Source organism: Lynx canadensis, chromosome F2 (genome assembly GCF_007474595.2).
Source record: "Lynx canadensis isolate LIC74 chromosome F2, mLynCan4.pri.v2, whole genome shotgun sequence".
NCBI lineage: Eukaryota > Metazoa > Chordata > Mammalia > Carnivora > Felidae > Lynx > Lynx canadensis.
This window is the reverse complement of record NC_044320.2, coordinates 14,665,202-14,682,407: the sequence shown is the minus strand read 5'-3', so window position 1 is coordinate 14,682,407 and position 17,206 is coordinate 14,665,202.

Below are 17,206 nucleotides of genomic sequence, written 5' to 3'. Positions count from 1 at the left end.
GTTCAGCTGACTGAGCCACCCAGGCGCCCCTACAGGCATCCTTTCTAATGCTTTTTCTGAAACCTGAACTTCCCTGTGTGGGGCAACTCTCACACATATGAGGCCTGATGATTGTTATTATTGTTTCCATTTTGCAGAAAAAGAAACAGAAGGTCAAATAAACTAAAGTGACTCATTTAAAGTCACTTAATTGGTAAGTGGTTGAATGGGAATTTAAGACTAAGTCTGAGGGACGTTCTGCTCCCTCTACTACGTAACTTCCCTGTTGAGCATTTCATTACATGTCCTGGTTTGTTCTGTACCTGATGCTGAGGTGAATCTCACATGCTCATGAAATAATAAGTTCCCTGAATCCAAAGAACATGCTTTCTACTTCTAGATTTCTACAGGCACCCTAAATATGGTAAATGCTTGCTTTGCTCCCGTCGCAGACATAAATGGGGGAAGGGCATATGATTGCTAGAGCCATTTGGATCTTGGAAAACAATTGTGGTAAGGCTCTTAAAAAGTCTTCTTGATTTTATTTTTAGGGCATCCCGATTCTTTTGTAAACGGCCTGGCTTACAGGCTTTTATTTCAGGATTCTGTCATTGTATCGTCTATTTTCTAGCATTTTATAGTTTGGGGAGTTGGTTGTCTTTAGGAGATTTTACATTTAGGTTTTCATGGGGCAAGATACTCAACAGAACTTAGTGGCTTCTCTTTTAAATTCTAGTTATGCCTTTTTAGAGGCAGGCAAACACCAATAAAGAATGAGGCGGGGTATCTAAGGAGCTGAATTCTTGGGGGTGGATTGGTGTTATTACAAGGATATGCTGTTCCTTGGTGTGTGCACAATAAGGCTGAGAGAAAGAATGTTAATCCTTTCCTGAGGGTGGTTTTTGTTCAGTTGAAAGGAGAACTGGAATTACAGAAGGGAAGAGCAAAGTGTTCGAAGAGTATATTCTTTGTTCCAAGACATCAAAATGACATACAGGCTTCTAGATTTGATTCCAGATTTACATTTGTACCTTCCCATCCTTGGGCCCTGCAGAAAGACTTACGATTCCAAAAGAGAGCAATTTCCTTTGATTCATTTAGGGTTATGGTTAAATTTATTGGGGAAGTTTATGTTTTACTTGCCAGAGAGAAGTTTGATTGCCTTGGTCTGGATAATTCCCAAGGGAACACAAAATCTCAGAAGCCAAAATCAAAACCAGTAGCCTGTAAAATTCATGGAAAATGTTTTTTAAAAATATCCACCTTCAACCCTTTTAACACATTAATTACTTTTCCCCAAGGCTCGTTTACATATAGACCAATGTAAGAGTGTGGGTCCAAGTAAGCATACATTTCACAGTCATCTTTGCTTTATATTCTCCCACAAATATTTTTTATGATGAATTGTTTCTTCATAATTTTAATTTTTCGATGAATTATTTAGAGTGAGATTTCTGAACCAAGGAACATGGATATTTTTAACAGTCTTGATACACCTTGTCAAACTGCTTAGAGAAGAAATTTCTAACTATCTAGACTTCTTAAGAGTGGAATAGAGCTGTTATTCTCACATTGCTAGTAATTGCCATTACTAGGAGTGTCCACAAAGAGGCCCGTTAGTCAGTTTTACTGTTACCGCTGTAGTGTGACCACTGTGGGTTAGTTGCTTGCCCGGATTATTCCAACAGCTGCCTAGCTGGTGCCCCATTGCTTTCACTCTTGCCCTTCCAAAAATCTTTTCCTGATGTATTTATTAAAGCACTGTGGTATAATAAACACATATTTGGTCTTTGTCTCCTGTTCCTGGCACACACAGCTCCTAAAACCCTTGAAATCTCTGAGTGACAAGAGTGTCTTTTGTATGTTAATGAGGTGACTGGTTGTTGGGGGTCCCTAGACAGCTTCAAGATTGAACTGGGCACCAGAAAGACCAACACTTGATTACAGGGTTGAGACTTTCATCCCCATCCCCAACCTCTGTGGATTAATCAGTGGCCAATGGTTTAATAATTTATGCTTGTGTAATGAAACCTCCCTAAAAACCCTTAAATATAGGGGTTCAGGAACCTTGGGACTGGTAAACGCATCAAGGTGTTGGGAGGATTGCATGCTCAGAGAGATCATGGAGCCTCGCTGCCCCTTTCCCCATACCTTGATCTATGCATCAGTTCTACCTGGCTGTTCCTGAGTTGTCCTTCGTAATAAATTGGTAATAGTAAGTAACAAATAATTAGGAAAATGTTTCCTGAGTCCTGTGAGTGGGAACCTCTGACTTTATAGGCAAGTTGGACAGAAATGTGGGTAACCTGGGACGCAGTACTTGTAAGTGGTGTCTGATGTGAGGGCAGTCTTATGGGACCAAGCCCTTAATACTGTGGAGTCTGACCTCTTAGACTGGAATGGCAGTCAGAAGTGCCTCGTCTTAGTCTTACTCCTGGTAGTTAGCATTGTTAGAATTGAATTGAATTGTAAAACACCCAATTGGTGTCAGAATTGGTTGATGTCAGGAGGAAAAAAAAAAACCCTCAAGCACAAATCTAATAACACTCACCTACTTGAACCTTTCCTACTGCATTTAGAATGAAATCGAAAGTCCTTTGTGTATCTGTAAGCCATTCAGGATCTGACCTAGCCTGCCTCTCCTAAACTCACTCCCCAACATTCTCCTCTTACTCAGTACTTCCTGGATGCACTGGTCTTCTGTTATTTAAAACATACCAGGTTCATTACCATCTTATTGCCTGGTTTCTAGCCTAGCCATCTTCCTTCAGATCTTCATATGGCTTGTTTTTTATTTTTTTTTATTTTTTTTTATTTTTCAGGCTTCAGCTTGGGTGGCACTTCCTTAAAGATGCTTTTTCTGACCATCCTGGCCAGAGTAACATCTTGTCTCTCCCTAGATTCTACTCATTCTTTATATTTTAATACTGCTTTATTATTTTTTTTTTTTTTTGTATATCAATCCTGTCTGTCTGTCTAATATTTCTTCTTCTTTCTTCAACACTAGAATGCATGCTTTGTTAGTTTAAGGACTGTATCTATCTTGTTCGTGACTGTATTATGGCTGAAACCAAATAAATGTCATTTGAATGCATGAATGAATGGACTCCCTCATGGAGGCTGGAATTTGGAGTCCCATTTTTATTGTAAGCTTAGGTTTGATGATTCTACAATGCTCTATAATTTCATGGTCCTATATCTCATTTGGATGTGGATGTTCTGAAATTCTGAGTGAAATATCTAGAATTGAGAGGAAAATTATAGGCATTGGACTTAAACTAAAATACCATCTCTTGTTTCTTTGGATTCTTTCTTTAAGCAAATATTTTTTCAGCTTTTATGGTGGGCATGGCACTGGGTTAGACACTAAGAAAGACACACCAAAAGTGTTACAAATGGCTTTTGCTTTTTAGGAACACGTAACTCAATTGTGAGGGCAACAGAGTACATGGATATGTACGTTTCTTCCCTCACACATGTACACACACATATATACAATGATGAACTACAATACTAACAAAATAAAAATAACCAAGAATTTTTGAATATTAAGTATATCATGTACTTTCCTAAATTTTTTATGTTAAAATCACTTATTTGATATTTATGATAACCATATGCAGTTGGGATTATATTCCTCATCTTTTAATAGGAAGAAATTCAGATTCACATAGTAACTTGCCCGAGACTATACGGTCAGCAAGTCCTGTGTTTAAAATCATCATGCTATTAAGTAATATTTTGGATATAGAACAAGGTGTTGGATATACTTTGAAGGATTTTCATATTTTTAAAAGATAAAACAGACAAGAAAAGGTAATTAAACTGGGAACACAGTGTGAACAAAATTTGCCCTTTGGAAATGTGAAATAAAATTCTCAGGTTAAAGCCCCTGGAATAGAAACTTCTAGAAGCTACCAGCTCTATGACTAAGGACCCCCTCACAGTTGGAGTGACTAAATGCCTAAATTGTAGAATTGGGCCTGCTCCAATGAGGGAAGCGTATCAGTGGTTTCTTACCTACCTTTCTGCTGCAAATTGAGCTGGTATTTCACGTCAGTGTTCATTGGCAGACTAACCAATGTTCACTGGCAAAAAGACTTCAGCGTTCACTGGTAGACTAACACAGTGTTAAATGACAGGAAATAATTAGGGTCCCAGAGCAACCAGTGGTCTAGAGGAGACAAAGGATTCCATGGGTTCACATTCAGATTATCGTTATCTCGAACTCCTCATGTGTGATACCAGTGATTCCTATGCAGCCTCTGAACAGTTAGGCAAGATGATCCTGTTTGGCATAAGGAGGAATTTCACCCATAACATGAATGTCCGTTCCGGTGTCAAAGCTTGCTAACAATATATACAATTATAAGGCAGGAGTTTCAGGGTATGTAAGTCCACTGTGGCTTCCTGCCATGTGGAAGGACCTCATCATGGACAGGCAGAATATCATTGTCACCATATCTCCTGTCAGAAATCTAGCAACCACGCTCATTAATTGTCTCAGTCCTGATGTACTTTGGTATCCCTTCTGGGGAAAAATAAAATCCGTTGAGCTTATTATAGCAAAAGGCAACCAGTTCAAGATTTATGTGTCAAAGTGCTCATTCTCAGCATATTTCAAACTCTGAAAAGAAGTATACTCTTCTGTTCAGTTCTACATGGGAACACAGCCTCTGTAACGAGCCAGGCTGAGCACCATAATGTTTGTTCTTATTGGTCAGGGCGATTATGTAGTCCATAAAGTTTTCTGTGGTCACTCTGGCTTCTCCATGTTATTCTGTGACATCCCATGGGTCATGACTACAGAGGGAGGTGGGGGTTGGGATCTTCACAGCAACACATGGACCCCCTTCAGATGATTAGGAATTGAGAAGATTTTGGAGACGCTATCAAGGTGTGGTAGTAAACATGTTTCGAGATACTTTGTAAAGGAGTGAAAAGCAAAGGATCCAGGGGAAGCAAAATCAGTTTGTGTGTGCTCTGCAAGGAATGACATAAGTTTTAGTGTTTGAAATTGTCAGACTGAATGAAATTGGTTAGAATTAATTGGAATATTTTGATGAAATTTCTTGGTGTTTAATTTGATCCGTGTGGTTTAGAACTGATGGAGTTTGGAACGAAATCGAATCTCAAAGGGATGTGTTAATAGGTGCAGAACTGCACGAGGCTGATGGAAATAGATTGCCAAAAATCACTTCAGAAACACACTGGCAGCTTTCCTGTAGTGCACTTTGATAGCATCATAAAAAACACACATTGCCCAACAAATAATAAAAGGGGAAAATGCCAGAGTTCAATGTTAATAGCCATCAACTTGCGGATTCATGGTGCAGTTTTCCTCAGTGTCGGGAATCTTGTTTTCTTGAGAAGAATGTAAAGGGAGGTGATGAAGGTGCATTTGTGAGCCAGAGACATGGATCCTGTGAAGAGGCTAAATTAGTCTTTTTATATTACCCATGATCCTGCAGAAGGAAAATATAAGCACATCAATAGTCATAGAGTCATTAATCAAATCTTTTGTTGAACGTGGCTAAAAAATCCACTGATATCCTCCACAAACACTTACTGAATCTTTCTAGAGGCAGATACTGTGCTAATGACTGGTCACATAATGGTGAACAAAATCTGGTAGGTCCCTGAGCCCCACCCCAGTGACTGGAGTCAAACACCAATCATATAGGTACATAAGTGAATTGAAAATCAGGAGAGGGACATTTGAATGAGAGACTTGACAGGTATGGTATTTAACCTTGTCAGTAGGTCAGGGAAGACTTTCTTGAAAAGGAGATGCTTCGAGATCTGAAAGGTAAGCAGGTGATACCAGATGGACAAGGAGGGAAGAGCATTTCCATGTGCAAAGGCCATGTGTCTGGACAGAAAGAGCATGGAGAGAACGAGGAACAAAATGAAGCCCACCTGGCTAGGGAGAGAGAGAGAGAGAGAGAGAGAGAGAGAGAGAAAGTGTGGTCATGTACAAGATGAAGTGGGCACTGTATGGTGGGCCAGGCATGGAAAATGAAGAAGTTAGAGAGGTAAGCAGGGGTCAGACCATCAAGGACCTTAAGGACTCATTAAAGATTTGGTCCTCATCATGAGAACAATGGGAAGGCATTGAAGTGGGGTAAGTGGTCAGGTGTCTTGATATCTGTCCCTCAGTCTCTCTCAGTCTCTCTCTGTCTCTCTCTCTCCCTGTGTGTGTGTGTGTGTGTGTGTGTGTGTGTGTGTGTGTGTGTGTATTTAAAGGCCGCTTCTTGTGCCTGATCTTCCTAGGATTTATCTGGGCTAACCTCTATGGTTACTTGGAAGTCGGTGTGACTCAAGAGAACTCTTTGGTGCCCATCCTGTCTTATATGTCTGTAACTTTAGAAGCAGAACCGTTGTTGGAGTTGAAAGCTTGGTTTCAGGATTGTGGATTTACCCAGCATAAGTGGAGATGTGAGAGATGAGAGGAGACTGCTTACTTGAAGAGGGGAACAAAGGGAGTTCCAGGTTCAGGGAACAGCATATGTAAAGGTCCTGTGCTTTAAGGGAGTTTGGAAAGAACTATGGACCAAAGAAGGTGAATGTGGCTGGAATAGTGAGAACAAGAAGGAGCCTGAGAGGAAGTGACATGGGGGAGATGCATAGGCCCCAGACCCGGTGACTAGCAGATAGTGTTAGGAGTGATTGTATTTATCCTAGTAAGAATAGGCAGTCATGGAGGGTTTTCGAAGAGGGACGTGTTGACACGATCAGCTTTATATTTTATAAAATTCACTCTGCTTTGGTATATTGGAGGGGAACAGGTGAGGATTAGATCTTTCAGAATTTTGGGAGCGGGTATAAAAGTCTAAGGGGTGCTTGTTGCCTCCATCCGGTTGTGGTCTACAGTTACTCTGCAGGTCAGGAGGACTGGAAACCTGGATGAAAAGCTTGGCAACTGATGACGACTTGAACCTGGGTCCTTTTCTCACTACCTCTCATGACATTGGGTGACATGCAAAAGAAGCTGGTACCCTTCCCTAGGCAGCTGTGCAAACCCTTGGCTCAGGACCTGGAGATGATGAAGGGAAGGCTCTGGAAGAAGTGGGAGGACCTGCAGGTCTGGCCGCTACTCCTCATCAACCAGGTGAGTCAACGGATGGGCAGCAAGAGGCATAAGCTATACTAGCGCCTGATTCCAAGTACCAACCATTAGGGTGTAATGGATGCTGAGTTTTTTTCTGCCTTCCAGATTTTGCTTTTTCTCCCTCATGGTCTAACCTAACCCAGAACAAAGTAGAGAAGGAATGTGGAGAAACTCATTAGGTAGATTGGCACAGCACAAAACCACCATACATTGGTGTCATCATTGAGGACAGAGGTAGTGGCAGCTTGGATTATATCTTCGGAGTGAATTGATACTTTTAAAGAGTTCAGACTAGTAATTTTGTAGACCGTCCATCAATTCGGGGATGTCCGTTGTTTCTTCATGATTGGATTCAGGTTATGTGTATCTGGCTGGAATAGCAGAGAAATGACATTGTCCTCAGTGCGTCTATCAGGAGCGACATAACACCCATTTTTTTCTCAGTGTTGGTGATGTCTGATTGCAGGGCTATGGCGGGATCTGCCAGGTTTCTACACGGTAAAGATCCAATATTTCCCGTGTATTTAATAAATAATTTGTGGTAGATACTTTGAAACTGTGTAAACACACTGTTCCTCATCAAACACTCTCCCACTAGTTTTAACATCCATTGAGACTTATTTTTTAATATTATTTTATTTATATATTTATTTTATTTTATTTTTGGTAGACGGTTTTCTTTTAAAGCAGTTTCAGGTTTACAGCAAAATTGAATGGCAAGTACAGAGATTTCCTATATCTTCCTTGCCCCCACCCATGTCAAACATCCCCCACCAGAGTGGTGCATTAGTTATAACTGATAAACCTACATCAGCACATCATAAACACCTAAAGTCCATAGTTTAGAGATCACTCTTAGTATCGTACATTCTATGGGCTTTGACAGATGTATAATGACATGTATCCACTATTATAGAATCATACAGAATAGTTTCACTGTCCGAAAAATCCCCTGTACTCCACCTGTTTCTGTCTCCTTCCCTCCCCTAAGCCCTGGCAACTGCTCATCTTTTTACTGTCTCCATAGTTTCGCCTATTCCAGAATGTCATATAGTTGGATTCGTACAGTATATAGCCTTTTCAGATTGGCTTCTTTCACTTAGTAATAGCTTTTTAGGTTCCTCCATGTCTTTTCATGACTTGGTAGCTTCTTTCTTTTTAGCATTGAATAATATTCCACTGTCCGGATGTATTACAGTTTATTTTTCCATTGATGATTTATTTTTAATTTTTATTTTCATTTTGAAACAACATCAGAATAATAGGGCACTGCAACAATACTACCAAGAAGTCTCTCAAACTATTCTCTAAAATTCAACACATGTTATCGTCTTACATAGCCCAGTACAGTGACCCAAAGCAGGGAATTATCAGGTACAGTACTCTAGGTAATACTAATATACAGACCTTATGCAACTCTCACCTTCCCACTAGTTACCTTTTCTAGTCCACTGTTGAATTTATGATCACACAATGCATTTAGTTGTCATGTCTTCTTAGTCTCTCCAATCTGTGACACTTTCTGAGTTTGTCTTTTTCTTTTGTGGCCCAACACTTTTGAAGAGTACTGTTAAGGTCTTTTTGTAGATGTCCCTCAGTGATGTGTCTGCTATTTCCCTATGATTAAATTCAGCTTATGCATTTTTTGGCAAGAATAGTACACAAATGGTAATATGCCGTTCTCATTTCATTGAATCAAGAGGCAAATGATGTCAATTTGTTTCCAAAATGTTAGTTTTGATCACTTTGTTAAGGTGGTTGACTGTCAGGTTTCTCCACTATTTGGGAATATTTTCTCTTTATTATTGTTAAGTCTCTTGCTGGGAAATAATTTAAGACTATATTGCTCTCCTGTTTCTTGTCATGCTTTCACCCACTTATTTTTAATATCCATAGATGATCCTTGTTGAAAATAATCGTTACTGTGGTATTTGCTACATGGTGTTTTCTATTTCCTTTATTTCTTCTACATTTCTTAGTTGGAATGTTAGTGTAAGGGAAACCTTTTCCATCTTTTATTTACTTATGCCATTATTTATTTATATCACTATGTACTTGTGAGTTCTTACTTTGTTCTAGGGATTATAATCTGTTCTATCTTTGTGTATTTGATCCCCAAATTGTTCAGATTTGGCCACAGGGAGCCCCATCAATTTGGCGTCTGTGTTTTTTCTTTTTCTTTCTTCTTTCTTCCTTCCTTTCTTTCTTTCTTTCTTTCTTTCTTTCTTCTTTTCTTTTTTTATTTCCTTTTTTTTTGAGAGAGTAAAGGGGGTGGGCAGAGAGAGAGAGAGAGGGAGAGAGAGAATCCAAAGCAGGCCCCATGCCACCAGTGCAGATCCCAATGCAGGGCTTGAACCCATGAACTGGGAGATCCTGACCTGAGCCGAAATCAAGAGTTGGAGACTTAACTGACTGAGCCACCAAGGCACCCCAATTTTTGCATGTTTTTTAATTATCACTGTCATTTTGGGGGCAATTCCTTACTTTTTCAACCCACAAGGTGTTCCAGCCTCATCGTGTACTTTCCCTGCACTGGACCATGTAATTAACCTTTCTCTAAGGCTTGGAGAATGACATTTGGAAACCAAAAGTCTATGATTAGTATAGAGTATCATCGCTTCCCATCCTCTCAGTGGACAGATTTATATCTATGTCTGTATTTATATGTGTGTATGTATTTAAAAACCATGAGGTTATAATGATACATCCAATTCAGTCCAATACCACAGGATACATGCTCCCCCCTTCCTCTATTCATAACTACTTTCTCCAGTGTAAACCTGGCTCTCATTATCTATGATATACTAACTTATTCACTCAATCCCTGAATACACATAAGTAGTTTCAAAATTACCAACCATACCCTAAAATGAAAAATGAAACCCACTAACTAGAGTACAATATTTGTGTATAATTCTTTTAGTATTTATTCTTAGAATACATAGTCAATGCTTATTTATTTATTTATTTATTTATTTATTTATTCTTGAGAAAGAAAGAAAGAAAGAAAGAGAGCATGAGGAACAGAGAGAGAGGGAGACAGAGAATCCCAAGCAGAATCTGTGCTGTCAGTGCGGGCCCTGGTGTGGGACCTGATCTCAAGAACGTGAGCTCATGACCTGAGCCAGAATCAAGAGTAGGCGCTTAACAAACTGAGCCACCCAGGTGCCCCAATACTTATTTTTTAAATCCTATTCGAGTCAACTCACATTTCTATAGAAAACAAACCTCCTAACTAGGGTATGTTTCTGTATATGCATTTTTGTTTTTAGCCTTAGAAATATGTAGTGAACACTTATTTTCTTGAAATTGTATTGAATCTAAATTCAAGCCTCTGCCTTTGTTGGCTGGCAGTAAATTCATCACAGTCATTATTGGAGCTTTTCTTCCTTTGACCCAGGTTGTTACAGAGGTCCTTGGGGTCTTAAGAAAGGGGAAAAAAATCTCTGGGGAGGTTGCCTCAGTCTTTGGACTATGCAGTTTACCATTCTAACACCCGTTTTTCAAACCATATTGTCCCTTGAAGTACACAGCTCTATTCCCGTGGACACCAGACACATTTCTGAGGCCGGGAATCCTAGTGTCTACGACATTGCTTCTCCAGATGTACCATGTAGCCATTCGCCTCCAGAGGTGGTCCCATGTGTAGAACTCCCAGAAGTTCTTGTCATTCCGTCTTGAGCATCTCTCTATCTTACCTTATTGTTTTGCCTGAGATTAAAACTAATGGCTGCTTGTTCTTCTGGTTACATGAGGGGTGCAGTTGATTGTTCCACAAATTGATATTTATTTGGTACCTTGTTTTTTAGCCCCAGTCCACAGGACTACCCTTGGTTCTACCACTGGTTGCCAAGTCTAGAACTTCTGTAATGTTCTGTCGGGATATTGCTCCCAGATTTCAGGGCAGCCCTCTCCATACACACTCAGGCTGCAGTGCCTTCAGTTTCTTGTCATCCACCACTACGCCATCTGCTTTCCATCTTCCAGAAGGTTTTTGAAACCTCTTACCTTGTGACGAATCTGTTCCCATTTTCTTGTTCTGTGACGAGTCCATTCCTACTTTTTTTGTTGCTCTTATGGATTATCTTCTTTTATTCCTTTATGACAATTTTGGTAGGAGCTGTCGAATCAGTGAGTTCAGTCTATCATCTTGAGTCAGAATCGTAGCATATATATTCATACAATAACTCAGAGCATTTTTAGGACATTTTGCTTGGAAGCCTTTTGAGTTGTTTATGAGTTGAACAAGAAAATTGGCTACTTTACATTGTAGTTGGACATTTATAAACCAAAGCGTCACTATTGGTGTAATTACTAACCTTATTTGCTAAGGAATCATTATTGTTTCTTATAATAAAGTCTACCATCAAGGTGGCTAAGGGTTAAAAAATGGCTTATAAAGAATTTCCTCTATGTTTTCCAAAAGATTTACAGCTTGTTGGAAGAAGTGTGTAGCTTCACAAGCTATATGCATCATAGGCAAAAAAGCTCATTTGGCTGTATATATTTTATTTCCAATTATTTTGCAGTCTCCTCATTACAGATACCTGTCTCTAGCAAAGAAAGTTATTTTCAGTATGAAATCCAAGCCTTATATCTTGGCCTGGTATGTAAAGATACTCCTCTGATTTATTCTTTCCAAAGAACAGGACTTCTGTGTTCTTTTGGGTGGAAATGGAGAATTTACCCAACTATAAAGAATGAAGGTAGGAGTCTGAGCACTTAGCTACTTTACAAATAGACTTTCAACTAATCTTACTTTTTTGTACTCACTTTCAAAAGTACTTGCTGCAACTAATCCCTAAACCCTCCAAAGATTCTAAGGAAGGAAAAGGTAGCTTCTTGGTTTTATCCTGTTGGTGGTCAAGGATTTAGCCTTTTCAAGTCTGCTGTGAATATTATCACTCATCCTTCTTTCTAGCTTCCAAATGTTGTTGCTATTATCCTGTGTTCTCTTTTTCTTCCATGTCCATAATTTGCTTGGTTTGGTTGTTTTTCATCCATTTACAGTTTTAACTAGGGTTCTTAGAGAGGGCAGAAGTAAAAATATATGTTTAAGAGATCGTCAAAAGAGATATATCAGAGGTCTACAGAAAAATGTAACTAGAAATAAGGGTTGCTTCCATAACAAAAGGCAAAGCAGGGCTATCCGCTAAGTCAACTTAGTCTATTATATATTAAAAACATATTATTAAAAATATTTTGAGATGATACACACAAAGCAGTTCATTAAGAGATATTATCATTCTTTATTTGATTGGATTTTTACCAATAAAGTATAGCTTCCGTGGACCTTGTTTTTTATTTGTTGTTGTTTTTGTTTTCATTTTTGTTTTAAGTCATTATTTGTAGCTGGCCAATGGTGAACCCATATTTTTTTGCTATTATTCTCTGCGCTCCTGCCTAAGCCCCAAATGTTTAGTCTGTTGTCTTTTTTCTTTCCGGGTAAATGTTTCTTCATCACATGCCATTGCTTCCTTTCTAAAAGATCCTTCCAAAGTTAAGAAACAGCTTATAAAATATTAACAGGTGACATGGATGGATCTAGAGGGTATAATGCTAAGTGCAATAAGTCCGTTGGAGAAAGACAAATACCACATGATTTCATTCATATGTTGAATTTAAGAAACAAAACAAATGAAGACAAAAAGAGACAAACAAAAAAATCCCCAGAATTTTAAATACAGAGAGCAAACTGGCCATTACCATTACCAGAGGGGAGGCAGGTGGTGTAATGGGTGAAATAGGTGATGGGGATTAAGAGTATACTTCTTGTGATGAGCACTGAGTAATGTATAGAATTGGTGAATCACCATATTGTACACCTGAAACCAGTCTGTTGTCTTTTAGGAAAATAGCACTATTACCCTCATTTCACAACAGAAACAAAGTCCTCCCATCATACTGACCTCATTTCATATTGATTACTTCATACATCATCACACATTATCTTGATATAAATAAACTTTAAATCTTGGAAAAATTCTCATACTCTGGGATATATTTCAAGTTTTTACATAAGTACAATGTACAAGAGGACTAACAAACTACCTGACACACAGAGGTGTTCAAAGTGTAGTAGCTACTAGTATGTGTTAGTGGTGTATGTGTGTGTGTGTGTGTGTGTGTGTGTGTGTGTGTGTGTGTGAGCGTGTGTGCATGCACACATATACACACACATGCATGTTTGGGAATTAGTAAGATTTGGACCTGGATATCATCCTACTTTCTTTTGATTATCCATAATTAGATATTAGATACTTAACATTTGGTCACTGAATGGTTATGTTTTCTTACTCTTCTGGTGTTTCACAGCTTGTGGCTCTATCATTGCAGTGTCTTCCTCTATCTTTGCGTGGTCTTCTCTACATCTGTGTTTTCTTTTGTCTCTAATAAGATCAATTGCCATTGGATTTACAGCCCATCCAGGTAATCCAGGATGATCTGGGTCCACAGTGTGATAGGCAGCTACCTACTAGCTTGTCTTGAAGAGAAGACTGCCAGTGCGTTGGTTGGGTCTTCCCAGAAGCAGGCACTGAGATGGAGTGAGGAATACAGGAGGTTTACTGGAACATAATGCCTATGACAGATGAAAGGGAATGAAAACAGGAGTAGGCTGGGAGAGCCTTCAGATTGCCATGCAGGTCTTATATCTAAGAAAGGAAAAGGGGATGGAAGCAAGACTGGACAGGGAAAAGTCTCAGACCATGATGTAGGCCTGACAAAGTCTCAGACAGATCAACGGGTGCTCTGGAGCAAAGACTGCTCATTGATGAATGGGCAGGGATGGCCAGACCTTGTGTTCCTGCTGTATTTAGTCATTGGCTGGGGACTGGCTAGGAAGAACATGGAATTGGCTCAAAAGTGGAAATGAATCCTGAACACACCATAGCTGACGGCTGTCTGTTAACTACATTCTTTGCACTAAAAGACAAAAATTTCTTGAAAGAGGATTTGAGAAGTAAAGGAATAAGTGCAGTGCTTAAGTTAAAAATATACTCAGTAGCGAAGCTTCAGACCATAGGTTGTGAGGAGAAAGGTTAAATGAGACGGTGTGTCTGTGAGGTGTCTTATCAAAGAATGTAATATGGAAACCCCCACCATATATAGCTTAGTGAAATATAAAGACAATTTAGGATATTTATGGTACCAACAGCAAAGAAGGACTAAAGGAAAACGAGTGAAACATTGCATTAGTCAAAAAATGAATATTTTGATTTTAGATTGATCATATTTGGAAACAAAGTAACATACACCAATGATCAGTTTATTCATCATGAAGTCAGCCAGTCTAGTCCATGAAAAGGTGAGTATGGAAGGTGAGCGTGAATATTCAGAAAGTTGGCTGCAGAAACTTCAAAAGTGTCAGGGTGCAAAATATTTGAAAATCTGTGGTGAAGAAGCTTCTGTTGATCATGAAGCAGCTGAGAATTACATGTGTAAATTTGCCAAGATCATATCTGTTGAACACTTTAATCCTTCACAAATTTGCCAACGCTGAGGAAATAGCTCCCTACTGTTGCCGTTTCTAGAAAAACACGAGCAATGGCTAATGAGGAAACCCCAGCAGGTTTTGACACTGGGTCCAGGAAATGTTCCAGTTCTAGATGTTCCAGTTCTACAGGAAAGCTTAAGTGGACAGCGACGGGAAAGAGCCAACTCCCAAGATGTTTAACTGATGTGCGCAACTTATCTGTCACTACTGTGCAAACAGGAACGTGTGGGTGAGCACATAAATACCTCCTGACTGATTCAGTACCCCTCTGCACCTATGGCTTGAGTTCATCGCAGGGAATCTGGACTAGAAAAAGCTGTAGAGTTTTATGGTTCACGGACACTACTCCACACATCCCTTTCCTAAACTTCTTGGAGAAAACAATGTTTTCAGCATTTAATTTTCCTCTCAGTGTTACATCTGCTGGTCAAACTTTTTGGTCAAGAAGTTTTATACTCCACGGAGGGCAAACATACTGCCCCCCCCCCGACTTTTGTTTCATTTTTAATTGTATACTTGTTAAATTAACAGATACTTAGGAATACCAAACATGCTAAAAGAGTCAAGTCTTAAGTATGTCATTTCTGCAGTAGCTAATGCTTGGAACAGTGTTGATACAAAATGTAGATATTATCAACCTTGACAACGTAAACCCAAACTAAAAAATGTATGAATGGAAGTGGGTGGGTAGCAAGGAGCTAAAGTGAAGTGAATGGCAAGTTTGCTGGCATATTCATCCTAAAATTTGCTTAAGAAATAATGTCAATATTTGGTGAATAAAGAAGAAGGAATCAAAGAGTGTTTAAATTTTATTTTATTATTTTTTTAATACAATTTATTGTCAAATTGGTTTCCATACAACACCCAGTGCTCATCCCAACAAGTGCCCATCACCCACTTTCCCCTCTCAACAATAGCTAAATTATGGGAAAAGTCTAAATTTTAAAGTTAGTTAATAGCTAAATAAAAATAGTGACATGGGGGGGTGCATTTGTGGCTCAGTCGGTTGAACATCTGACTGTTGGTTTCAGCTCAGGTCATGATCTCATGGTTTGTGACTTCAAGCCCCACATTGGGCTCCATGCTGACAATGTGGAGCCTGCTTGGGATTCTCTCTCTCCCTCTCTCTGTCCCTCCCCTGCTGTCTCTCTCTCTCTCTCTCTCTCTCTCTGTCCCTAAATAAATAAACTTAAAAAAATAAAAGAATAGTGACATATGGGCATTGGGAAAAAAGGAAATTGGAGTGGTGTGAATTGATATTTATCTATCTGTAAATTGTTTACTTGGAGTTAAATGTGCAATTGTCAAAGAATCAAATGTCCTGAAGAGCAGTAATGAAATACAGTAATCCCCAGCTTATCCTCCCTCATTCCCAGGCTCCTCTCTAGGAGGATCTACTTTTTTTTTTTTTTAGAGGAAGAGAGAGAGAGAGTGAGCAAGGGAGGGGGCAGAGAGAGAGAGAGAGAGAGAGAGAGAGAATCCCAAGCAGGCTCCATGCTCCACGTGGAGGCTGATGCTGGTACTCGATCCCACAACCCTGGGATCATGACCTGAGCCAAAATCAAGAGTTGGATGCTCAACTGACTGAGCCATGAGGCACTCTCCAGATGGATCTACTCTTTACCTGTAGCAATTATATACACACTTGGTTCTTTTGATGGTGATCTGTATAATTCTAACTAAAATGAGTTAAAAACTGCAAATAGAGGGGCGCCTGGGTGGCGCAGTCGGTTAAGCGTCCGACTTCAGCCAGGTCACGATCTCGCGGTCCGTGAGTTCGAGCCCCGCATCAGGCTCTGGGCTGATGGCTCAGAGCCTGGAGCCTGTTTCCGATTCTGTGTCTCCCTCTCTCTCTGCCCCTCCCCCGTTCATGCTCTGTCTCTCTCTGTCCCAAAAATAAATAAATGTTGAAAAAAAAATTAAAAAACTGCAAATAGAAAAACTGGAAAAGAATGCAATCTTAAGGGAGATCCTAAACTGTTTTACATATGAACCATATTACCTGAGACCATACCTTTATATCCTTCATCTCATTTGGCCTCATGGAGATTTTGTGAGTTTGGCAGCCCTTGGCATTATCAGATCAATTTAAGAATAGGGAACCCAAGCACAGAGAAGATGACTGGTCCAACATCGCATGGATACGGAAGTGTAAATGCCATGGTCAGGCCTGAATCACATGTCTTCTAACCTTGTCTTTATTTCTGCATATCAATGGTTCCCAAACATTGGCCCTTGGAGCACGCTAGTCCAGAAAGACAGTTTCATCGGCCCAAAACTTCTCTTTGGGTAGATTCCGAAGTATCTTTCTTTGGCCTTGAACACTCCGAGCTGCATCGCGTTGAGGACAAGTAGGTCTGTAGAGTACTCTAGTCCCCTTTTTGAAGCTTTTCTGGCCTGGTCTTCTGATAACCTCTTGGGTCTTGCAAAATATCCAGGATGGAGAGATAAAGTTTGACCTTCACCTTTCTAAGTATCACTCTTTCCTTCTGGGGGCAGTTTTTTAAAGATGACTTTTGCAAAACATAAATGTCCCTGTGACATTCAGATTTACATTTCTAGGCTCTTCTATCCTCTGGTATTTATGCTGTGATTATTGTTCTCAAAAGGACATATCCATT